Source organism: Ranitomeya variabilis, chromosome 2, assembly GCF_051348905.1.
Source record: "Ranitomeya variabilis isolate aRanVar5 chromosome 2, aRanVar5.hap1, whole genome shotgun sequence".
Taxonomy (NCBI): Eukaryota; Metazoa; Chordata; class Amphibia; order Anura; family Dendrobatidae; genus Ranitomeya; species Ranitomeya variabilis.
In genome coordinates, this window is record NC_135233.1 from 844,255,179 (window position 1) to 844,280,508 (window position 25,330).

At 45.2% G+C, this 25,330-nt stretch overlaps 1 long non-coding RNA gene across 1 annotated transcript in view; it reads right to left on the bottom strand.

Moving 5' to 3' along the window:
• Positions 1-3,707: 3,707 nt before the first annotated feature.
• LOC143807996 (uncharacterized) overlaps positions 3,708-25,330 on the bottom strand; it is a 177,916-nt gene continuing 156,293 nt past the window's right edge. The window contains exons 2-3 of the long non-coding RNA XR_013221851.1: positions 15,907-15,974; positions 3,708-4,442 (exon numbers count right to left, since the gene is read on the bottom strand). This is a non-coding gene — a long non-coding RNA (uncharacterized LOC143807996). The remainder of the gene's footprint in view (positions 4,443-15,906; positions 15,975-25,330) is intronic.

Genomic DNA, 25,330 nt, shown 5'->3' on the forward strand with positions numbered 1-25,330 from the left:
ACGGGCCCCATAAGATGCTCCATAGAATAATATGCCCCATATGCTGCTCCATAAAGGTTGATGGGCCCCATAAGATGCTCCATAAAATAATATGCCCCGTATGCTGCTGCTGTGATTTAAAAAAAAACCTACATTCTCACCTCTCATCGCTGGGCGCCAAGTGCCGGTGTCCTGAGTAGGTGTAGACACCGGCGCGCTATGGGGGAGCAGGTGCTGGAGTCTCCCGACACTTGCGATATTCACCTGTCCCCGTTCCACTGCCGCTGCTGTGTCTACCGGCTCTGCAGTGACTGTTCAGGCAGAGGGCACACACTAACCACGTCATCGCACCCTCTTGACAACGTCACAACCAGAAGACACAGTACGGCGGTGGAATGGGGACAGGTGAATATTGCATAGCATACTCACCCCTCCTGGCGCGGTCTCTCTGCAAGTCCTTGCTTCTCCGATGGTCTCCGGCGCGCGCTGGCAGCTTGTTCCTGTGTTCAGCGGTCACATGGTACCGCTTACTAAAGTAATGAATATGCCCTCCACGACTATGGGAGGTGGAGTCGTGTGCATATTCATTACTTTAATGAGTGGTACCACATGACCGCTGAACACAGGAAGAGCTGCAGGCACCAGAGACCATCTGAGAAGCAGGGATGTGCAGAGACTCGTCAGGTGCGGGTGAGCATGATGTGACAGCTTCCCCTACCCCCTAGGACAATGACTCGAGTATAAGCTGAGAGGGGCACTTTCAGCCTAAAAAAAAATGGGCTGAAAATCTTGGCTTATACCCGAGTATATACGGTATGTGACAGCATGTACAGGGTGGACTATTTATATGGATACACCTAAATAAAATGGGAATGGTTGGTGATATCAACTTCCTGTTTGTGGCATGTTAGTATATGGTAGGGGAAAAACTTATCAAGAAGGGTGGTGACCATGGCGGCCATCTTTAAGTTGGCAGTTTTGGATCCAACTTTATTTTTTCCAATGGGAACTGGGTCATGTGACACATCAAACTTATTGAGAATTTCACAAGAATAACAATGGTGTGCTTGATTTTTAACTTAACGCTATTCTTTCATGAGTTATTTACAAGTTTCTCTTTGTTTACAGCCATTGACATGTTGCAGAGGTTAACACGTGAGGAGCGGATAGAAATTGTGTTGATGTCTGGTGAACGCAGTACCCGGGTCATTGCAGCAGATTTCAATGCAAACCACTCTACGAGACCACCCATCTCCCATGCTACAGTTAGCAAACTGCTTGCCAAATTTCGTGAAACAGGTTGTGTTTGATTTGCCAAAATGCGGATGCAAGAAAACTCATAATGAAGAAAACTCAGTGGCTGTCCTAGCTTCATTCAGCAAGAGCCCACAGCGTAGCACTCGCCACATGTCACCTTTAGAGTGGCATCAGTCGAACATCCCTTCAGCGGATATTAGCTACTTACAAAATCCAACTGCTGCAGCATCTCAACAAGGATAACCCAGAGCGGCGTGCAGTATTTGCTGAATGGGCAAAACAAAAATTGGAACACGACCCTCAGTTTACACAGAACATTATGTTCAGTGATGAGGCACACTCTTTTTGTGAATGGTGAAGTTAACAAACAAAAGCACCGCTATTGGTCTGACACTAACCCACAGTGGATAGATCCCTCCAAGTTGGAATTCAAAAATTGATGGTATGGTGTGGTATATGGGGTACAAAGATAGTGGGGCCGATGATGATGTGATGCCCTATTTATGCACTGAAGATGGCAGGTTCCCTGAGTATTTCCAGCAAGATGGTGTACCACCACATTATGGCCATGTTCACACGATCCTTTTTTTGATCCTTTTTTTTTCAGGTCCTGATTTGGAAAACCCGCAGTGCAAAACTGCACTGCTGATTTTCCTGCAGTTTCTTCTGCAGATTCCTCTGCGGGTTTTCAACAGCACTTTCCTATTGGTGCCTGTTGAAAACAGGAGCTGAATCCGCAGAAAGAAGTGACATGGTACTTCTTCTTTTCTGCAGGCAAATCCTCGCGGATTTGCCTGAGAAAAAAAGGATAGTGGGCACAGCGGTTTTTGTTTTCCATAGAGTAACATTGGACTGTACCCTGCATGGAAAAAGGACCTGAAAAAAAAAGGATCAAAAAAAGGATCGTGTGAACATAGCCTAAGGGTGTCCGGTCCGAGCATTCCTACATGAACAGTTTCCTGGATAGTGGACTGATCGACGTGGGCCAGTTGAATGGCCACCAAGGTCTCCCGATCTGACCCCATTAGACTTTTAGCTTTGGGGTCATCTGAAGGAAATTGTCTAAGCTGTGAACATACGAGATGTGCAGCATCTGAAACAACGGATACTGGAAGCCTGTGCTAGCACTTCTGCGGCTTTGCGATCAGTGTGTCAAGAGTGGGAGAAGAGGGTTGCATTGACAATCCTACACAATGGGCAGCACTTTGAACACATTTTAAAAGTTTTCATAAACTTGTAAGTAACTCTTGAAAGAATAAAGTTACATTAAAACCAATATATTTAGATCTGCTGGGTGTTCTGTTTCATTATCTTATATAATGGATTCTGTTAAAATCTGTTTTTGTTTTGTTCGTCGAATGATTTACACAAATGACTTCCGATTTGGGAAATATTGGATCAATAGGCTCAGCTTCAGTAGTAGCAGTAAAGGTGATAAAATATATAATTCTGTCTTTCCAGAATGTTTCTACTTTCGTACAGTACCCAATTTCTTCCACTATAAGGCAGCATTGTTCTTTTCATAAGTTACTTATAATTTAACAGAGTAAGACTTTGTGCCCAAGGTTCCCTTTTAGGCTGCTTTCACACATCATTTTTTGTCATCAGGCACAATCCGGTGAATTTTGCAAAAAATGGATCCGTTGAAAACAGTGAAAAACTGATGTGAGTGATCCGTTTTTTTTTCGAGTTTGTGGATCTGCCGGCTATTTTGGATTCTGGGGACGAGACAGAGATTCTATCATTTTACCTCACGTTTCATCCACTTTTCGCTGGATCCATCGCTGTCCGTTTTTCGACGGACAGAAAAAAAGCGTTCTATGTCCGTTTTTTCCAGCCACCGGAGAACGAATTTTCAACGGATCCGGCAAAAAACGGATGAAACGTGAGGCCATCCGGCTCTAATAATGATAAAAATAAAAGTGGAGCTGGTAGCAACTTTTGCCGGATCTGTTTTTTTCAGAGTTCACCGGATTGAGCATGACAGCAAAAAACTGATGTGTTAAAGCAGCCTAATAAATTCTGTTACTTGCAAAAGTAAAAGATGTGGTCCTGTAAAAACAAGTTATCACCTACTCTTATTGATCGGTACGGGTCTAACTGCTGGGACCCTCATCGAAAAGCAGAATGGTGCACTTTTCTTTTCGTTAGAATGGAGTGACAGTGCACATGCTCAACCGCTGCCATTCAATTTCTGTCTTTTTCAGCAGCCCCAGAGATTGTATGGAGAGGCGGTTGGGCCTCCAAGGTAATGTAATGAGGATAAAAGTGCCCTGTCACAGATGGAAATTTCCCATTCTGCCAATTGACGCTGGTCCCAGCATTTGGACACAAATGATCATTTAGTTATCACTTTTCCTGTGGATAGATAATAACTTGGTGTCAACATGTTTAATATAGAAAATGTTATCATTTATGATACATAGATTACTTTTTAGCACAAACCTACTTGTATTTTAAAGCTTTTTTTCCCCCAGTGCCAGCAATTAGGCTAAATCGCTAGAAAAAAGGTAAAGTAAAAGTAATGACAACATGCGAGTACATATTACTTATGGATGTCAATATTCTGAAGCACGGATCATCTCCACACATGTGTGATTGTCTAGGCTTTCTGTACTCCATAAGTGATTGTTTGCATTATCTGGGTTGAAGCTGGACCATTAGTGGTTCTGAGCAGAAGATTTATTTGAACAGTGTCAATGACTGTCAGCTCCATTGCCATTTAAAGCTTGGCAAATGCTAGCAGGGTACATCCTCTACTCTGCATCTAAAAGACCTGGAAACCTTTGTACCACTGTGTGATTTTAAGCAAATTGTTGCTACATAGTCCTGCATATCATTTGCATTCCTCTAAATAATTAAATATTTATTTCAATTCCTGTATACCAGAGGAATATAAAAGATGTCCCTGGGTAAAAATGCATCGGGTGATGCCATTCTTTGCGGACCGTCACCACCTTGACACTGACATGTTTGTCTGTGTCTAATCTAAGAGAATGAATGATTTGCACTGTGAGAATAATAGGTGCTGGTTGAACCTGAACCGGGTCCAGAAATCATAACAAAGAAAAGAAACAGCCGCACTCAGTCTTGTTTTGCTTTTGTAAATGGAAGTACTTACCTTTATTTACCTATGGTGAACTAATAAATTTATCAAGATAACAAGGTAACATTTCGACCCTGCTTCGGTTCTTTGTCAAACCTCACTGCAAAGAATGCAAAAATTAACAAAGGTTACCATACAGAAATGACATACAAAAATAACACACAAGTGCTGTACAAATATATATATGTGGGTGTGGCTAATCTAAAACTTAACAGTCCCTTCTGCGGTAACTATTGAAACATAGAATACCGTAGCGATCAAGTATGATGCACAATAAAAATCTTTATTTTTTTTTTATATAGCATTTTTTTTATATAACATTCCGCAGCGCTTTACAGTTTTGCTCACATTATCATCGCTGTCCCTGTTGGGGCTCACAATCTAAATTCCCTATCAGTATGTCTTTGGAGTGTGGGAGGAAACCGGAGCACCCAGAGGAAACCCACGCAAACACGGAGAGAACATACAAACTCTTTGCAGATGTTGTCCTTGTGCTGCCCACAATTACATGAGATGCAAGGGAAATAACATCCTTAAATATTAATCCATTTGATAATGGGGGGTAAGGTGAAAACATGCTGGTAGCAGATAAGCACTGACCTTGAATAGTAGAGAAAATAACCGAGGTTGTTTTAGGGCATAGAAAAAAAAATCTCAGCTGGGGCTGTGAAAATAGGATAAAGTTCATCACTTAATGAAAGTACCAGAGGTAAATCATGGATAAAGTTCATAAACTGGCCAAAGCTAAAGGAGGGTTAATGTGCAGCATTGCAGCGCACCGACGCTAGCTGTGAATGCGCCGCACAACGGGGGCAGCGGATGCAGTTTTCCAACGCATCCGCTGCCCCATTGTGAGAGGCGGGGCCGGAGTTCCGGCTGCTCATGCGCGCTCATGCAGCTCATGGTGCAGACGACGCACAAAAAAACGTTACAAGCAACGTTTTTTGGTGGCGACGGTCCGACACAACCGTCGCATGACGGTTGTGACATGTGGCAATGCGTCGCACTGCGTTGCTAATAAAAGTCTGGAGAAAAAACGCATCCTGCAAAATGATGCATTGTGACGTGCAGTGCACGATGCTTGTGTGAAAATAGACTCCAGGGGAGAGATTTGTAGATGGGGATAAGAAAGAACCAAATTAAGGCTGAAGTGGAATGATGGAGAATGAAAAGTACAAATATAATTAAAGATAAAAATTAAACAGTATGTCATTTCTGTATGGTAACCTTTGTTAATTTTTGTATTCTTTGCAGTGAGGTTTGACAAAGACCCGAAGCAGTGTCGAAACATTACCTAGTTATCTTGATACCTTTATTTATAAGGGTTAAAAGTTGACCAGCAATTTCTCATTTTTACAACACCATTTTTTTTTAGGGACCACATCTCATTTGAAGTCATTTTGAGGGGTCTATATGATAGAAAATACCCAAGTGTGACACCATTCTAAAAACTCAAGGTGCTCAAAACCACTTTCAAGAAGTTCATTACCCCTTCAGGTGTTTAACAGGAATTTTTGGAATGTTTAAATAAAAATAAACATTTAACTTTTTTTCACACAAAATTTATTTCAGCTCCAATTTGTTTTATTTTACCAAGGGTAACAGGAGAAAATAGACCCCAAAATTTGTTGTACAATTTGTCGTGAGTACGCTGATACCCCATATGTGGGGGTAAACCACTGTTTGGGCGCATGGCAGAGCTCGGAAGGAAAGGAGCGCCATTTGACTTTTCAATGCAAAATTAACTGGAATTGAGATGGGACGCCATGTTGCATTTGGAGAGCCCCTGATGTGTCTAAACATTGAAACCCCCCACAAGTGACACCATTTTGGAAAGTAGACCCCTTAAGGATCTTATCTAGATGTGTGTTGAGCACTTTGACCCAACAAGTGCTTCACAGAAGTTTATAATGCAGAGCCGTAAAAATAAAAAAATCATATTTTTTCACAAAAATGATCTTTTTACCCCCATTTTTTTATTTCCCCAAGGGTAAGAGAAGAAATTAGACCACAAAAGTTGTTGTGCAATTTGTCCTGAGTACGACGATACCCCATATGTGGGGGTAAACCACTGTTTGGGCGCATAGCAGAGCTCGGAAGGGAAGGAGCGCTATTTTACTTTTCAATGCAAAATTGACTGGAATTAAGATGGGATGCCATGTTGCGTTTGGAGAGCCCCTGATGTGCCTAAACATTAAAAACCCCCACAAGTGACACCATTTTGGAAAGTAGACCCCCTAAGGAACTTATCTAGATGTGTTTTGAGAGCTTTGAACCCCCAAGTGTTTCACTACAGTTTATAACGCAGAGCCGTGAAAATAAAAATTCCTTTTTTTTCCCACAAAAATGATTTTTTAGCCCCCAGTTTTGTATTTTCACAAGGGTATCAGGATAAATTGGACCCCAAACGTTGTTGTCCAATTTGTCCTGAGTACGCTGATACCCCATATGTGGGGGGGAACCACTGTTTGGGCGCATGACAGAGCTCGGAAGGGAAGGAGCGCCATTTGGAATGCAGACTTAAATGGATTGGTCTGCAGGCGTCACGTTGCATTTGCAGAGCCCCTGATGTACCCAAACAGTACAAACCCCCCACAAGTGTCCCCATATCGGAAACTAGACCCCCCAAGGAACTTATCTAGATGTGTTGTGAGAACTTTGAACCCCCAAGTGTTTCACTACAGTTTACAACGCAGAGCCGTGAAAATAAAAAATCTTTATTTTCCCACAAAACTTATTTTTTGGCCCCCAGTTTTGTATTTTCCCAAGGGTAGCAGGAGAAACTGGACCCCAAAAGATGATGTCCAATTTGTCCTGAGTACGCTGATACCCCATATGTTGGGGTAAACCCCTGTTTGGGTACATGGGAGAGCTCTGAAGGGAAGGAGCACTGTCTTACTTTTTCAACGCAGAATTGGCTGGAATTCAGATCGGATGCCATGTCCCGTTTGGAGAGCCCCTGATGTGCCTAAACAGTGGAAACTCCCCAATTATAACTGAAACCCTAATCCAAACACACCCCTTACCCTAATCCCAACAGTAACCCTAACCACTCCTCTAACCCAGACACACCCAACCCTATTCCCAACCGTAAATGTAATCCAAACCCTAGCCCTAACCCTAGCAATAACCCTAGCCCTAACCCTAGCCCTAACCCTAGCCCCAACCCTAGCCCCAACCCTAGCCCTAACCCTTGCCCTAACCCTAGCCCTAACTCTAGTCCTAACCCTAGCCCTAACCCTAACCCTAATGGGAAAATGGAAATAAATACATTTTTTAATTTTTTTATTTTTCCCTAACTAAGGGGGTGATGAAGGGGGGTTTGATTTACTTTTATAGCGGGTTTTTTCGCGGATTTTTATGATTGGCAGCCGTCACACACTGAAAGACGCTTTTCATTGCAAAAAATATTTTTTGCGTTACCACATTTTGAGAGCTGTAATTTTTCCATATTTGAGTCCACAGAGTCATGTGAGATCCTGTTTTTTGCGGGACGAGTTGACGTTTTTATTGGTAACATTTTCGGACACGTGACATTTTTTGATCGCTTTTTATTCCGATTTTTGTGAGGCAGAGTGATCAAAAACCAGCTATTCATGAATTTCTTTTGGGGGAGGCGTTTATACCGTTCCGCGTTTGGTAAAATTGATAAAGCAGTTTTATTCGTCGGGTCAGTACGATTACAGCGATATCTCATTTATATCATTTTTTTATGTTTTGGCGCTTTTATACGATAAAAACTATTTTATAGAAAAAATAATTATTTTGGTATCGCTTTATTCTCAGGACTATAACTTTTTTATTTTTTTGCTGATGATGCTGGATGGCAGCTCGTTTTTTGCGGGACAAGATGACGTTTTCAGCGGTACCATGGTTATTAATATCCGTCTTTTTGATCGCGTGTTATTCCACTTTTTGTTCGGCGGTATGATAATAAAGCGTTTTTTGCCTCGTTTTTTTTCTTTTCTTACGGTGTTTACTGAAGGGGTTAACTAGTGGGGCAGTTTTATAGGTTGGGTCGTTACGGACGCGGTGATACTAAATATGTGTACTTTTATTGTTTTTTTTATTTTATTTAGCTAAAGAAATGTATTTATGGGAATAATATATATTTTTTTTCTTTATTTAGGATATTTTTTTTTTTTTTTTTTTACACACATGTGGGGAATTTTTTTTTTACATTTTTACTTTGTCCCAGGGGGGGACATTACAGATCATTGATCTGACAGTGTGCACAGCACTCTGTCAGATCGACGATCTGCTGTGCAGGGCTGCAGGCTTACCAAGTGTCTGCTCTGAGCAGACACTCGGTAAGCCACCTCCCTCCCTGCAGGACCCGGATGCCGCGGCCATCTTGGATCCGGGACCTGCGGCGAGGAGGGGGTTAGGAGACCCTCGGAGCAACGCGATCACATCGCGTTGCTCCGGGGGTCTCAGGGAAGCCCGCAGGGAGCCCCCTCCCTGCGCGATGCTTCCCTATACCGCCGGTACACCGCGATCATGTTTGATCGCGGTGTGCCAGGGGTTAATGTGCCGGGGGGCGGTCCGTGACCGCTCCTGGCACATAGTGCCGGATGTCAGCTGCGATATGCAGCTGACACCCGGCCGCGATCAGCCGCGCTCCCCCTGTGAGCGCGGCCGATCGCGTATGACGTACTATCCCGTCGGTGGTCATACGGGCCCACCCCACCTCGACGGGATAGTACGTCTGATGTCAGAAAGGGGTTAAACACATGTGATAATTGGTTTTCCAGGTGATTCTAATTAAAGGAAAACTACTTAAAAATGATGTTCCACATTATTAAGCAGGTCACAGTTTTCAAGTAACATGGGAAAGAAAAAGGATCTATCTGCTGCTGAAAAGCATCAAATAGAAAACACCAAATAATATCCCTTACAAGGTCATGAAGGGTAATATATAACAAAACCAAAGGGAAAAACCTTCACACAGAGACCAAAATTTAATGAAAAATATACAAATGTTTATTAAAGACAAACACACAAGACGAAGCATTTCCGTGCGAAACGCGCGTCGGGTGTGGTGGGTCCCCGGGTTCATCCTCTCGGTAACTATACCTACACATTACATTGCACATTTGTGCCAAGTATATACTTACCATATGACTTTTTGTTATTTACTTCAGCTTAAGTTATCTCTCAATGCACTGTGGATGCTTATGTACAGTAGTATTTATTGCACATTAGCACTTGTTTATATCTAATTATATGGCCCACGTGTATCTCTTTTACAACATATTTACACATACTATTTTAAGCTGTATATCATTTTTGTATTACTGCTGTGTATATGCTTATACCGAGGTTGGGTCCGTGTGTGTCCCACTGTAGTTTCTGCACTGGTGGTTCCTGCCATGATTTTACATATTCTTGTGTATGTTTGTCTTTAATAAACATTTGTATATTTTTCATTAAATTTTGGTCTCTGTGTGAAGGTTTTCCCTTTGGTTTTGAAAAGCATCAAATAGTGCCTTGGTGAAGGGATGAAAATATTAGAAATTTCCCGAAAACTTAAGCGTGATCATCGTACTGTTAAGAGATTTGTGGCTGTATCTGAGCACAGATGTGTTTGTGCTGATAAAGGCATAATGAGGAAGATTTCTGCCAGGCAAGTTCATCAGATAAAGAGAGCAGCTGCTAAAAAGCCATTACAAAGCAGCAAACAGATATTTGAAGCTGCTGGTGCCTCTGGAGTCCCTCGAACCTCAAGGTGTAGGATCCTTCAAAGGCTTGCTGTGGAGCATAAACCTACTATTCGGCCACCCCTAAACAGTGTTCACAAGCAGAAATGGTTGCATTGGGCCCAGACATACATGAAGACTAATTTCCAAACATTCTTGTTTACTGATAAGTGTTGAGCAACCCTGGATGGTCCAGATGGAGTAGTGGATGGTTGGTGGATGGCCACCATTTCCCAACAAGGCTGCAACAACAAGGAGGTGGAGTCATGTTTTGGGCTGGAATCATGGAGAAACAGCTGGTAGGGCACTTTAAGGTTCCTGAAGGTGTGAATGATCTCTGCAAAGTATATAGAGTTTCTGACTGACAACTATCTTCCATGGTATAAAAAGCAGAAACGTGCCTTCAGGAGAAAAATCATCTTCATGCTGACAATGCCCCATCTCATGGTGCAAAGAATACCTCTGAGTCATTGGCTGCTGTGGGCATAAAAGGAGATAAACTCATGGTGTGGCCACCATCTTCCCCTGACCTCAACCCTATAGAGAACCTTTGGAGTATCATCAAGCAAAAGATCTATGAGGGTGGGAGGCAGTTCACATCAAAACTGCAGCTCTGGGAGGCTATTCTGACTTCATGCAAAGAAATACAACCAGAACTCTCCAAAAACTCACAAGTTCAATGGATGCAAGAATTGTGAAGGTGATATCAAAGAAGGGTTCCTATGTTAACATGTAACTTGGCCTGTTAGGATGTTTTGGACTTAAATAGCTTTTTTGTTCAGTGAATGTGACCTCCTAATGCTGCAAATTCCACAAATGAGCATTTTCAGTTCTTTAAAACATATCAAATGTTTAGAAATTCTACGGTGCCTAATAATTTGGAACAGTGCATTTTAAGTTTTTTTAAAAAATGTTAAGAATTGAGTCCTCAGTGGTTGATACCTTTTATTGGCTAACTGAAAAGATGGTAACAAATTGCAAGCTTTCAAGACTACACAGGTCTCTTCATCAGGCATAGACTAATACAGATTCTGAAGAAACACATATTTATGCACAACATAGCACAGAAAAAAAAAACCATGGATAAGACAGGTGGAATGAAGCAGAATTACCATGAGTGATAAACAGTTATGTCCATAAATGTTGGGCCAGTTCTTAGATAAGGAATGTTTTATTGTCCTCTGATTGGGGTCTGGTTCTGTTGTGATGACCCCTCATAGTCTGAGGGGCAAGTTCCTTAGTTGATGTAAAAAGACATAAATCCGTGCGACACATTCACTCCACCACTAAGACAGTCAAAGGTCGTCATCAGTTTATATTCCCAGACTCTTCTGTGTCTCTGGGATTTGAAGCTACCTTTCAACACAAGTAATTTCATGTCCATAATGCAAAATTACTACTGAACTAAATGTCCAACTGGGGGTCTGTATGTGGGGGAGACAGGGCAAAAGCTTAGAACAAGAATGAATTCTCATCGCCACACAAAAAGAGAAAAAAGAATGACTCTACCTGTAGCAATACATTTTTGTCTCCCAAATCATAGCATTATGGACATGAATGTGTGCACATACCCTAAATGCGAGAACCGATAAAACGATAGAGGAACATTGTAAATTCCTACAAGAAAGGAAAAGGGCAAAGTTCCATCGGGATTCCGAAGACTATTCCCAAGGCTGTGTTTATAAATGGAATGAACCAGCAAACTCTGGTCCCAGACGAGGAAACTTCGGCTCACGACATCAAGGATCTTACAGCAGCGACAGCTCCACTAACAGCCAGGGGCATTTTTTACCCAGACGTCAACCAACAAGATACAATACCCGACTGACACGGAGGGCCTCCTGCAAACACCGCCGATCACATGAGAGCAAGATCACATGTAAGGCCCCCAACTCAGTCATCAACATCTCGTGTACCCTTAATCCCGTGGAACTAACAGTTCTCCAGTGGGGCTTGTCCTTCTGCCCCACACCACCCTGGGACAAATTCAAATTGTCACAGGACCTTCAGAACTTCTACCACAATCTATGCCTTAAAACCCATTTTGGACTACAACAGGATTTTACCAGGAGCAGGGTTGCCACCTCTGTGGAGACCCTTGCGCCTGAATTATTGATTTTGTCATTGGGATTACGTAACACTAGCAGCTTCAACCCACCGCAGAACTATCATGCAACTGCAGCTTCCATCAATCTCATACAAAAGAACATTGATCACATTTTAGAACAACATCATAGGCTCTCTCCCAACACATAGTAATATCACCCCAATTGAGAGACAAGCCATCGAATCCCTCAGAAATAACAATCACATAAAACCAGCAGACAAGGGCGAGGCTATCGTCCAGAAATTGACATACTATACAACTGCAATCCTGAACCAACTTTCTGATATATCCACATACAGTGTAAGAAAATTCCCCAGGATCCCACTCCAACAATCAAAATAGATAGGATACTCTCCAAGTACTTGTCTTTAAACACAATTGACCAGAAAACTGCCACCTTCATGACCAATCAACATCCAGTCACTCCTGTGTTCTACACTCTTCCTAAAATCCATAAATCCCTCAAAAACCCTCCCTCTCGCCCCCATCGTAGCCTCCACTGAGTCCATCCTGGCTCCCATTTCCGTTTATCTGGAGAAAATACCAACTCCACTCACCAAGAAAACTAGGTCATTTATTTTAGACACTGTTCATTTCCATAAAACCATTTTGCAATTCTCAAAGGTCCCACCAGATTGCAACCTGGTCACTTTGGAATCATGTACACATCTATTAGGCCTAGAGGCAGTGCAGAACTGCTTGAAACATCTGACCTCACGCACAATTGAAAACAACTATGTTTGGACTTATTGTCCTTAATCCTACATGAAAATTTCTTTCTCTTTGGAAACCAGTTTTTTTTTTTGCAAATCCATGGCACCGTGATTGGCTCAAATGTGGCATTGGCTCATGCAAACGTTTACATGGACGGGTATCCCTGACACTATATTTACCTTTGCAGAACAACTTAATTCAGTTAGACCGGAATTAAAATTCACACTCAATTGGAATATGGCACAAATTTTATTCTTAGACACCCTTGTAATCAAGGATGCCGGTGGGAACCTTACCACTGATATCACAAATCCAACAGATTCTAACAGTCTTCTAGAATATACCAGTTGTCATCCAATATCAACTAAACACAGTCTACCTTGCTCTCAATTCCAACGAGTTACACACATAGTCTCTGACCCAAGCCTTCTATCTACCCCACTTGAAGAAATGTTCAACAGATTTATAGCTAGACAATACCCCAAACAAATCCTAGAGAGGGAGAAAAGTTGAGTTGGCCCTTGAACCTCTGACCCACCAAAGCCCAGAACCAGAGCACATAGATTTTGTACACACCTACCATTCGGTAATGCCCAAGGTCTATGACGTCATCCGTAAACACTGACCCCTATAATCACGACCTTATCAACAAATTGAAGCTTTTAAAGCACCTGCTCTAATGTGTAAGAGAAGACTCAACAACATCAGGGATCATGTTGTCAAAGCTGATATTGGCAGCCTGTCGAGAATACCCAAACAGAGTTTTCTGGATACCGAGAGAACTGGCATGTTCCCATGCTTGGGCTGCGCCAGCTGCTCTAATGTCATTAAGGCCAGTGACATAACCCATCCCCACACTGTCAAGCGTTATAAAATTAAGGGCTTCTACACTTGTGACACAAATTATGCGGTCTGTAATTAAATGCCCATGTAGCCTACTCTGTCAGGGAAACGACACTACATGTACGGGATCGCATAGCTATCCATAAATAGACAATAAAATGCAAAAAGCATGGCTCCCACTTCCACAACACTTCATTTCCGCTGGCCACTCAGTTTCACAGCTAAGGTTTCAGGTTATAGAACAGGTCGAGAGACCGAGCTGAGGTGTATATCACATCAAACTTCTCAAGGAAAGGGAATCCTATTGGATTTACACCCTACAGACCCTAACTCCTAAAGGGCTGAACAGGGAATTGGACCTTGTTATCAGATGATACCAGTGGTGATCTATGTCTCTTACACGTCATCTTAACTCAGTTTTTTTGGGAGGATGAACATATTGATTGTTTACCTATTTAACACTAGGACTACCGGACTGGTCCCCCCCTAGAACTACCGAATGGAGTCATTTTGACTCCTGGCTTGTTTTTGTTTATTTTTAGAGTTTCTTGCTCCTGGTATTGTTGTAACTTTAATTTATAGAATGTGTATAGAATGCAAAATAGCAAGAATATCGTTTATCGCACTTCTTCTAGCCATATTAGCAGTTAGCAAAACTGCAGGCCGTATTCTACAGAAATTATGTAGTCCATTCGAGAGTTCACTGGTTCACTGACAAATGTCTTGTATGTGTCCTGTGAATGTCAAGTATATTTGCAAAAATGCTATTCTAAGTCTAAGCCAACATTTAGGCTAAGTGCACACGTCGCAGAATTGCCGCGGAAATTTCCGCGGCAATTCTGCAACTCCTGCCGCGGGTATATCGCATGTGGAATTGGCATGCATATTCCTGCTAAAAAATAGCATTTTGCAAGCATAATTAGCTTGCAGAATGTTAGCGTTTTCCAAGCGATCTGTAGCATCGCTTGGAAAACTGATTGACAGGTTGGTCACACTTGTCAAACAGTGTTTGACAAGTGTGACCAACTTTTTACTATTGATCCTGCCTATGCAGCATCAATAGTAAAAGATATAATGTTAAAAATAATAAAAAAATAAAAAAAATTAAAAAAATGGTTATTCTCACCTTCCGAAGACAGCCGATCTCCTCAGCGGCTTCCGTTCTTATAGATGCTTTGTGTGCAGGACCTGCGATGACGTCACGTGACCGCGACGTCATCGCAGGTCCTTCACACAAAGCATCCATGAGAACGGAAGCGGCCGCGTGCACCGCTGAGAGGCGGGAAGACTCTGGGGCCATCAGAAGGTGAGTATATCACTATTTTTTAATTATATGGTGCCCAGTCCGGGGAGGAGAGTCTCCTCTCCTCCACCCTGGGTACCAACCGCACGTGATCTTACTTCCCACATGGTGGGCATAGCCCCATGCGGGAAGTAAGCAGATTAATGCATTCCTAGGTGTGCAGAATCCCCGCGATTCCGCAAATTTAATGAACATGCTGCGTTTTTTTCTGGAATGTGATTCCGCTCAGGAAAACAATGCAGCATGTGCACAAAAATTGCGGATTGCATTCTATTAAGTAGGATGCTTAATGTGAGCGTTTTTTTGCGGTTTTTATAGCAAAAAAACGCAAAAAATCTGCTACGTGTGCACACAGCCTTATTCTAAAGATACAAGAAAATAAAACCTAAAATAAATAACAACATTTAGCGACAAAGACTAGCAAGATACAGTAGGGAGTCTAAATGACCTCCTTTGGCAATTAAAGGTAAATTTTGAGAAAAAAAAAGTACTTTTTTTTTTTTTTTCCCAAAAATTATTTATTGTCACAAAATCTTTTTTCGCATCCTAAATGCGTAAAAGTCACCAAGTCTCAAGCTGGAATTCGGAAATATGTAGTCGCAGAAGAGAAATAAAATTTGCAAGGAGTCAAAATGACTCCAGCAGTAGTTCTGGTGTAATGTATGCTCATGTTTTTTGGGGTGCAGTGGTGAACATGCTGGTTGTTTGTTTTAAATCCTTCTCCTCTTTACTAATTTGTTTACATTACAGACACAGTGATTTTTCATTTTGAATATCATGCATCTACTTGGGGTAAGTGAAACCTCCACCGCTCTATTTTTTCTTTTTCTTTTTTTTTTCTTTTTTATATTTATTTTTATTTTCAAATTGGAATAAAGAAGTGCACACTGGAGCTTACCACTCAGAAATGGATTGTTGATAAATCTCAGATGCAGCTGGTGAAAATGACAGGCTCTGTGCCAGTTCCTGTAAAAAAAAAAAAAAAAATTGGGGCTAATAAACAAGATACCAATTCACCGCGCTATGCTGAGATAATAGAGAGAGAGAAAAAAATACTCTGTGATTGTGTTAATATGGAGCATATATCAGGAAACTCATAAGAATTAAATCCTTTTGGTGGTCACTGCCAATAAAAAATAGTATAGATCATATACGGAAATGGATAGAATTACCAGTAGTACTGCTGGCTAAAAAATTTTCAGTACTTGGTGCGAATGTCCGTTAGAGACTTCTTGGACCGGGTACTGGGTTCTAGCGTCAAGGGGTTCTGCTAGTAGTGTGCTTTAATTGTACGTATTTAGTACTTCAGGGAATAACAATATGTTATATCATTAATGGATGTGTTCACTATACCTAAATACTAGCCTCTGAGTATTTGAGACTTACTGCGGTATAGGCAGAGGGAGTAATTGACACTTGAAGGTGAAGGCAGTCCAACCAGTGAGATACTGATGGAAAGCACTAGGTAAATGAGAGCGGTAATTAGAGGAAATCACTCGTGCAGCTGAGTGCTTGAATAACCTGTGCTTATATGTGTAAGATTAGTATGAGCCCATAAGACCTTAGAAACGGGCAGAGGCACCATATAATAATTGTAGGTGATGGCAGCCCAACTAGTAGAAACGCTGATAGCAAGCACTAAATAAATGATATAAGATAGCAGTGATTAGAGAAATAGTCTCATAGAGTTAAATGCTAGAGATAGAATTGCAATTAGAGTGCGCTTACTTGTAGAGCCTAAGGCCGGCGTCACACTCAGCGTAGGGAAATACGGTCCGTATTTTATGGCCTTAATACGCATCAAAAATGCAGAAATGGTGATCCGTATGCAATCCGTTTTGGCAAGGTGTGGTCGCGTATTTTGCACATGTAATGTTGCGTATGTAATCCGTATGACATCCGTAATGCGTTATTTCCACGCAAGCTGACAAAATGGACATTTAACGGTTTTTGAGGCTGAAATTAATTTAAATCACCATCAGCAACCCTATTTAAGGCCTCTACAACAGGTGCCACCCTCCCATATGGCCATTTTGTGGTTGTGCATCTGTTGATGTGTTGTAACATTTGCACCATGTCTGATCTACTGCACTTCACCCCAACTCAGCGGGTTTTGTTTAACTGGGTCTTGTCGCGTCGGTTTAGGCAGCCATACCCTGTGATTGTAGATCCGCGAAGGAGGAGAAGAAGAATGTGGGTGTGAAGCGCCCCCACACCGCCGCAGGGCCGAGGGGTACCCGGAGCTGGGCCTCTGGGATCTCAGTCCTGGGGTTGTCACGGTGGCTAGACCCGGTCCGTGGCCCTGTCTGTCAGTGGGGGACGTCCGGTGCAATAAGTGGTGTTGTAACGGTGCAGTTGTGGGGTGCAGGTCGCGATAAATAATGAGGACACCAGGTTGCAGTCTCTTTACCTCTTTACTGAAGATCTCTGGGTCCTCAATCCAGAATACGGCTCACCAGGCTGCGCAAGTCCGGCCGGTCCAATGACACTTCCAGAGTTCTCTTCACAGGAGGAAATCTGTGCCTTCCCCCTAGCGCTATGTGTTGTAGTCCTTCCCTGCTGTCAGGGCCGTATTTAGAGTTTCTGCTGCCCTAGGCACTTTTCGTGCTGCGTCCCCCACTGGTCAGTATGACTAATGCAGACACTGTCGGCAGTGACTTGGGCTACTTTCACATCAGCGATTTTTACCATTCGTGGCCGATCCGGCAGTTTTTCTGCATCTGCCACGTAACACATCACTTACGGCAACACTGCGTTCGGTCTCATTCATTCCCTGTGGGACTTGCGGACATGTGCCGCACTTGCAGTTTTGCCGCGATCCGATAAATGCGGTACTTGCAGCAACGGAAAAAAACGCTGCTAGCAGTGTTTTTTTGTCTCATCGTAAGTGTAAAACCGCAAGTGCTGCACATGTTCGCAAGTCCCATAGGGAATCAGTAAGGGGTCCAAAATCTATGTATATGCCCATGTAGCTCTTTCAAAGACAATTCCAGCAATATTTTTACATGTTCAGTCCATTCATCTGAAATCAGTTTGCATACATATGCAAATGAGGGAGTAGATCTGTTACTCCAGCTCTATACCCCCTCAGTGCTGTATTATATAGTATATAACACAGCCACATAGTATATAGCACAGCCCACGCAGTGTGTAACACAGCCCACGCAGTGTGTAACACAGCCCACGCAGTGTGTAACACAGCCCACGCAGTGTGTAACACAGCCCACGCAGTGTGTAACACAGCCCACGCAGTGTGTAACACAGCCCACGCAGTGTGTAACACAGCCCACGCAGTGTGTAACACAGCCCACGCAGTGTGTAACAGCCCACGTAATATATAGCAGTATAGGCACCATATCCCTGTTAAAAAAAGAATTAAAATAAAAAAGTTATATACTCACCCTCCGGCGTCCACCGAAGCTGTCCCGATGCGCGTGATGCTGCCGCCAGCTTCTGTTCCCAGTGATGCATTGCGAAATTACCCAGATGACTAAGTCATCTGGGTAATTTTGCAATGCATCACTGGGAACGGAAGCTGGCGGCAGCATCGTGCGCATCGGTGGACGGCGGAAGGTGAGAATAGCACAATTTTTAAATTTTTTACTTATTTTTAACATTATATCTTTTTATTATTGACGCTGCATAGGCAGCATCAATAGTAAAAAGTTGGTCCGGGATGGGGCGACACACTGGCACTGACAGCTCCGCACATACGTACAGCTCCACACAGACACACACATACATACAGCTCCACACACACACAGCCCCACACACACATACAGCTCTGCGCACACACACATACAGCTCCGCTCCTTGCACACACACATACAGCCCCACACACATACAGCACCGCACAGACACACACAGCACCGCACAGACACACACATACAGCTCCACACACATACAGCTCCGCTGCTTGCACACACACATACAGCTCCGCACAGACACACAGCCAGCTCCGCTGCCAGCCAACACACACATAAAGCTCTGCTGCCCGCACACACACACATACAGCACCACACACACATACAGCACCGCACAGACACACACATACATACAGCTCCGCACACATACACAGCTCCGCACACACACAGAGCTCCACACACACACAGAGCTCCACACACACACAGAGCTCCACACACACACATACAGCACCGCAGACACACATACATACAGCTCCGCACACACAGAGCTCCACACAGACACACACATACAGCTCCGCACACACAGAGCTCCGCACAGACAGCTCTGCACACACAGACAGCTCTGCACACACAGACAGCTCCGCACACACAGACAGCTCCGCACACACAGACAGCTCCGCACACACAGACAGCTCCGCACACACAGACAGCTCCGCACACACAGACAGCTCCGCGCACACACACATACATACATACATACAGCTCCGCACACAGACACATACATACAGCTCCGCACACACAGAGTTCCGCACACACAGAGCTCCGCACACACACATACAGCTCCGCACACACAGAGCTCCGCACACACAGACACATACATACAGCTCTGCGCACACAGAGCTCCGCACACACAGACAGCTCTGCACACACAGAGCTCCGCACACACAGACAGCTCTGCGCACACAGAGCTCCGCACACACAGAGCTCCGCACACACAGAGCTACACACACATACAGCTCTGCACACCAGCAGTGGCAATGATTGCTCCCAGGACCCAGATAGTGAGTGAGGGTGTATTATACCCCACCCCCACCACTCACTCTCTGGGTCCGTCTGCCGGGAGGAAAGATCAAACAGATATTATCCATTCAGGGCTGCTGTGTTTGCACGGCTCCTCCAGCCTCAGGCACTACAGGAAGTAATGAGGCTGAGGAGGAATGTGAGGGAAGAAGTGAGCACCGTGAGGTGAGTCACAGAGAGAGCCGTGCAGCAGGCAGCGCGCGGGCAGGAGCAAGGAGGGAGATCGTTACAGACAGAGTCACAGAGACAGTACACTACTTACTGTGCATGTACTGCTCTACTGTCTGCGAGTCCTCCAGCTCCTGGCCAGCAATGTGCGAGTCCAGGACAGGACACAGGGTCGGCACACAGGGCGCCGCCGCTCCACCTCAGCAGTCACATTCCGGCCGGCACCACCAGTGAGGCTGTGAGCATGGGGTCAGTGAGGTCACTGTGAGGGGGAGTAGGGAGAGTCGGCACCAGCACCACGTGTTCTGGCTGCCGCTCTGCCGCCCCCTGTCTTCAGGAAGGGACCCACAGAACTAGTATTCAAAAAAAAAAAAAAAAAAACGAAAAAAAAAAAAATACACTTGCTCAGGTGCCGCCCCCCCGCCTGTCCCCGCCCTAGCCACGTGCCCTCAAGTGCCTAGTGGCAAATACGGCCCTGCCTGCTGTGCTTCCGGAAAGTACCCCACAACTGTTGTGTCTGTTTCTGATGTTCCCTCACAACTCGACTAGATGATGTTCTGCTAATCCTCCGTCCCTCCCTGAGGTTCGGGTAGGAACGGCACCCGTTTGACGGGTAGGCCTGGAGTTCTTCCGGGACCCTAGAGACGCCCCTCTCCCACAATTGCCTCCCAAGACTTCATAGGTGATTTGAGTTAGACAGCCCGCCTGAGACTGACTGTCCTGCCGCTGTTTGGAGTATTGCTTGAAGCTGAATGTTATTCTACTCCCTCGGCGTTCCGGCCACCGGTAGTGCGCCTCAGTAGGATGTTGCTTCGGTCTTACAGCACGACTCCTACTGGTATTTCTCCTTTGCGTGATCCCGTTTCTCACTCAGCACAATCTATCTCTCTTCTAATCCTTTCTTGGGCACCGCCGCTACCCGGAGCAGGCACGGTCCCGTTACGTTCGTTCTCGTTGCCAAGCCTCTGTCAGGATCCCACCCCTGACAGAGACCCTACTGTATCTTCCCCTACAACACCCTCTGCCACAAGGTGTTGCCTGGTTCCAACCCAGTCAGCTTTCTGATCTAACTTCCTGCCTGACCCCCAGTTTACCCACTATGGTGGGGAGTGGCCTAATGAATAGAACCCTTAGCTCCCCCCGGAGGCCCAGCTGTGAAATGTATTGGTGTCTGTGATACCTGATCAGATGAACCCCTTCAGTGCCATCGGACGCACCATGGCTCCCCATAGTGGCGGAGCCACAGTACTGCAACGACCAGGACTCTGGGGCGCTGCACTCCCCCCTGGTTAAACACAGTACTCCGGGACTGGGAAGAAAACAACAATACAAGTTAGCAAAAAGACATACAGTTTCGTTGAGTGTAATAACAATAAGTATACTTGAACAGGCTTCCCTTTATGGGAGGTAAGAACACTTGAACGTTACAAACATGGTTAACATTATAAATTACAGGCTATAAATAACTCCTGTTACCCAACCGGGTATTCTACTAAGTGCAAAATTGTTGAACAATAATTTAACATTGCCTTTAAGGACTCACACTCTAAATCCACTAAAGACCTTCCTATAATCACATTATAAGGCACTTTAACTTTCTCATTCTCCTCCTTTAAATCTGCAGGACCGCCTGTCCTATCGGCACCAGACCTACTGCCTCTCCTTTCTATTACAGGACCGCCCCGTTCAGCCAGGGCCTACTGCCTTTTCAACTACTATACACAGTATAGAACATAACATTACTTTCAGTTTAAGAGCACTAAGTCATCTCTACATGACTCCTATGAGGACTCAGGGTTTACCTTCTATCCTAACTTTCTATCAGCATTATCAAAACATTTTCTATTGAACATTAAGCCTTCTCATTATCTTTCTTCCTTTCATGCATGCTGGACACCACGTCTATCCCTACGGGTCCACTGCATCCTTCTTCTATCTTTCACCTTTTACTTCTCAGAGCACATCATCAGTATTTCTTCACATTTAACTAATTAAACACATATAACTTTCTCGTACAACATTATCATCACTTTTCTCTCATCAACATTATTGCTACTTGTCTTAAGCAATATTTCTATCGAAATGCGGCAAATGAACATCCCCTTTAAGAGAGGACCAAGTCTCTGTGAGGTAGCGTATTTTCTCAAGCTACCAGTCCATACTCAGCAAAGGTTCCAGTGCGGTATCTTCGCAAAGAGTCCTTCTTTAAGTAAAACCAGTAGGGAGCGCCTTTAATAAGGTGCAAACTATATACAAGAAGTTCGGATCATGCACTGTTCATGATTTCAGCAGTTCTGTAAACGTTGTGCAAAAACTTGGAAGACAAACAAGAAAACAAAACAATAGGGATCCCAGGTCCATAGAAGGATCCCCTTTAGAGTTAACCCTGGACGGGTTTTAGCAGCAACATAAAAGCAATAAAACAGTAACTATTTACAAGTAAGAAAGTACAGTAAAATCTTACTGTGGTGGTCTCCGATCTGGCCTCACCAGGCCAACGGATCGCACTGGTGAGCCAGGAAGCGGTTCCGGTCCCAGCAGCGATAAGATCCCTCGCCGGGAGGCCCTTCTCACTGGCAGGTGCACACGTTCCTCCGGGGCACGGCGAGGCCGGGCTTCTCGAGGTTCCGCGGGGCCGGGCTCTGCTGCTTTCCCCATGGGATCATCTTCTTCCGGTGTTCCGGCAGCAGCTTGGAGGGCAATGCATCGCTGCACGCCTCGCGCCATCCAGCCAGCCTCTCCCGTAGCCCTCCTCCATCTGGTGTAAGTCACCGCATCACCTGGCTCCAGGTCGCGGGGAAATCTTCCGCTGCAGGGCTCCACTTCCTCCCGATCCACGTGGATTTGTAGCAGCTCCCCAATTTCCTGGATAACCCCGCGTCCATATCGGGGGTTGAAGGAGACCACTACACCCCAGTGTGATGGCGGGATCTCCGGGGCTCTGACCAAGTCAATCGACGCTGCAGGCTGGGGCCGGCTCCGCCACGCTGCCATCAGACGCCGTAGATGCTCGGCGTCCGGCATGATCTTTAGGTCCGGCGTCGGTAGCGTACTTCCAGCCGCGGCCAAGTGGGAGGGAACAGGGGACACTGGGGACAAACGGATCTCCGTGGGCTGGCCTAGCCGAGTAAGCACGCGGGCATCGGCCTCCAGCCGGCGGGCTAGCTGTCGGGCCTCGGCTGCAGCCACACATTCCTCAGACAGCGGCAAAGGGGGTCGGCCTATCGGTGGCTCTGTGAGGGTCAGACCCCGCAGCGTTGGCGCCTCTGGGGCTATGTTAGGTTGCGCAGCCTCAGGCCGAACCGGGTCAGCCCCACGTGGTGTTCCTGGTGTCGCCATCTTTGCCTTTTCTCCAATGTCCTCTTCCCGCGGTCTCTTTCGTGGGCGGCCCCATCTCCATGGTCTCCACCCTCCAAACAGGATCAGGAGGCGGACCTCAGCTGTTGACGGACACGTCCTCAGGACACAGAAATATTTGGACTGGGCGGCCATTGCTGTTCGCGCTCTCCAGCTTGCCTACGCCCACTTCACGCCCCTTTTCACTTCCTGCGCTCTCCTCAGCGCTGCAATGGCGGCGTATTTTGGCGGCAAATGGCGCAGCACACAGTCTCTCAATAAAGTACAGTCCAAGCACAGTAAATCACAGTTCCAAGGCACACATGACCTGATTCTTCAGGCTTAAGTAGATCCTGTTCGTGACGCCAAGTTGAAGCGCCCCCACACCGCCGCAGGGCCGAGGGGTACCCGGAGCCGGGCCTCTGGGATCTCAGTCCTGGGGTTGTCACGGTGGCTAGACCCGGTCCGTGGCCCTGTCTGTCAGTGGGGGACGTCCGGTGCAATAAGTGGTGTTGTAACGGTGCAGTTGTGGGGTGCAGGTCGCGATAAATAATGAGGACACCAGGTTGCATGCAGTCTCTTTACCTCTTTACTGAAGATCTCTGGGTCCTCAATCCAGAATACGGCTCACCAGGCTGCGCAAGTCCGGCCAGTCCAATGACACTTCCAGAGTTCTCTTCACAGGAGGAAATCTGTGCCTTCCCCCTAGCGCTATGTGTTGTAGTCCTTCCCTGCTGTGCTTACGGAAAGTACCCCACAACTGTTGTGTCTGTTTCTGATGTTCCCTCACAACTCGACTAGATGATGTTCTGCTAATCCTCCGTCCCTCCCTGAGGTTCGGGTAGGAACGGCACCCGTTTGACGGGTAGGCCTGGAGTTCTTCCGGGACCCTAGAGACGCCCCTCTCCCACAATTGCCTCCCAAGACTTCATAGGTGATTTGAGTTAGACAGCCCGCCTGAGACTGACTGTCCTGCCGCTGTTTGGAGTATTGCTTGAAGCTGAATGTTATTCTACTCCCTCGGCGTTCCGGCCACCGGTAGTGCGCCTCAGTAGGATGTTGCTTCGGTCTTACAGCACGACTCCTACTGGTATTTCTCCTTTGCGTGATCCCGTTTCTCACTCAGCACAATCTATCTCTCTTCTAATCCTTTCTTGGGCACCGCCGCTACCCGGAGCAGGCACGGTCCCGTTACGTTCGTTCTCGTTGCCAAGCCTCTGTCAGGATCCCACCCCTGACAGAGACCCTACTGTATCTTACCCTACAACACCCTCTGCCACAAGGTGTTGCCTGGTTCCAACCCAGTCAGCTTTCTGATCTAACTTCCTGCCTGACCCCCAGTTTACCCACTATGGTGGGGAGTGGCCTAATGAATAGAACCCTTAGCTCCCCCCGGAGGCCCAGCTGTGAAATGTATTGGTGTCTGTGATACCTGATCAGATGAACCCCTTCAGTGCCATCGGATGCACCATGGCTCCCCATAGTGGCGGAGCCACAGTACTGCAACGACCAGGACTCTGGGGCGCTGCAGGTGCATCCTCTTTTTACCCAACGCCTCACTAAAGGCCATTTTAAGAGGCTCTATACAGCTCTGCGGGCACATCCTGATAAGTTTTACTTATACTGTCGAATAACCATGCCAATATTTGATATCTTGTTGGAGACAGTACGTCCAGGACTCTCGTATCAGGACACCAGGATGCGAAAAAGCATATCCGCAGAGGAGCATCTTCTCCTTACCTTATGGTATGTATTCAACATCCTCACATACTGTATGTTGATGATGTTTTTTTTTTCATGGTTGTTTGCTATCAGCTATTTTTAAAAATATGTGCTACTTAGGAGCAAAGCACAAGATAAAGATATATTTTTAATGTTGTACGTATGTACACTAGGTAAATATTGTTGAATTTCATTGATATTCCAGTGCTTTTTCTTAAAGGGAACCTGTCACCTGAATTTGGCGGGACCAGTTTTGGGTCATAAGGGTGGGGTTTTCGGGTGTTTGATTCACCCTTTCCTTACCCACTGGCTGCAAGCTGGCCACAATATTGGATTGAAGTTCATCCTCTGTCCTCCGGAGTACACGCCTGC